The 1,649-nt window shown below is 32.0% G+C and overlaps 1 non-coding gene across 1 annotated transcript; it reads right to left on the reverse strand.

Annotated features, from left to right (window-relative positions):
• Nucleotides 1-229: 229 nt before the first annotated feature.
• On the reverse strand, nt 230-336 carry LOC129516716 (U6 spliceosomal RNA). Its single transcript, XR_008665847.1, has one exon. It is a non-coding gene; the product is annotated as a U6 spliceosomal RNA (small nuclear RNA).
• Between the last annotated feature and the right edge of the window lie 1,313 nt (nt 337-1,649).

Here is a 1,649-nt window from a genome sequence, read left to right on the forward strand (position 1 = left end):
CTTTAATTGCAATCTCTGAATTTTGGGGTGGTCAAGTGCCATGGGAATCAGAAATCTCTCATGAGCCTAAGAAAATCACTGAACTTCAATTTATTCAACTTCTTTTCTTGGTGTAAGTACAAGAGGGCTAATATCCAAGTTCTTTTCATGTTGTAGCTGAAACCCGAAGTCACAGATGGAGTTTTTATTCAAAAATAAATCAGTGTTCAATTTTTCAACTTAAAAAAATCTTAATATGGAACTATTCACAAATCTGCATGTCATCTTTGTTCAGGGGTCATGCTTCTCTTCTCTGTGTGGTTCCAATTTTAGTATATGGACCGCTATAGTGAGTGCTTGTTTTTTATTTTATACAATGCTGTTTGGGTGAGCTGAGTTTAATAGTCCACTTATAGTTGGCTTTATTTGATAAAGAGATGAGGGGTCAGAAAAGAGTTTTATTATATTGCCAAAAGTAGAGAAAAGAAGAAGGAAGGCTCATCAGTTGAACGATTGGCAGAGACAGACTGAGCAGCTGATGGACTTATTTCTCTAAGGAGAAACACTGAGGATGAAATTGGAGATGCTCAGATTCAAAGCCAATGATGTGTAAAAAAGAGAAAATGAGAGGGTCATTTTTCCAGTTCTTTTAGTCCTGCAGAGTTATTCTAGCATCTGAGAGAGATTTGGGACCATCAATGATTTCACCTTCTGCATTGATTCCATTTTCACCATAAGCATCAGAAATAATGATGGAAGCAAAGCACATTTTGGTAACATCTTTATCGGAATTCATCAATAATACAGTCAGTAAAGGGGAGGAGAAAATGGCTATGGCAAAGTGATGATTATTACCCAATTTGGGGGTTTTTAGTACACTTGTAACATTGACTGGAGATTAACATAAATAGATGACTCAGCATGGGGCTGATTTCCTATAACAATAAATGAGATGAAAGACAATAAAATTTGTGCTGTAACTATTACTCTGACTTTAAAATACTTACAGGCTGGCATGACTTGGAAAAATTTAAATTTTCAAGTTAACTTCTAAATAGAATCCAGTTCTACTTTGATATGTAAATGTTAAATCACAAGTCAAAAGAAAATGAAGGACATTAAATTATTCTTAAATTAAGCATCTGCATATGATACTGTTCTTAATTTCTTTGTCTGAATTTTCCAATATATACTCAAAAGTTCAAACTAAATGAAACTTTTAATTATAGAAAATAGCTACATGTATTAAAAAAATAATCAGAATATAACTTTTAATGACATGTTGATTTTATATTTGAGTTAAATGACATTTGTATTCCACAATTTCTCATCTTAAGGAAGGAAGCAAATTAAGAATGAATGTGGATACATAATTGTGATTGCCATTTTAGTAGGACAATTAGGGAAATGCCAGGAACTTTTTATCCTGTGTAGTATTAATGCAATATGCTAATTAAATAATACCCTGAGAACTCTAATAATAGACAATTTTGTCCTTTAGAAGCCACAGATGGGTGGCTGAATATTGGTATAAATCAGAATGACAAAATTAAGTATAAAAGATATGAAGACACATTATTTTCATAAAATGAGGTGTCTAAGCACATTTTAAATATTATTTTTCATACATTTTGTCCTTCTTTCCATTCTAGATCATATATTTGACCTTT

Source organism: Nyctereutes procyonoides, unplaced genomic scaffold (assembly GCF_905146905.1).
Source record: "Nyctereutes procyonoides isolate TBG_1078 unplaced genomic scaffold, NYPRO_anot_genome, whole genome shotgun sequence".
NCBI lineage: Eukaryota > Metazoa > Chordata > Mammalia > Carnivora > Canidae > Nyctereutes > Nyctereutes procyonoides.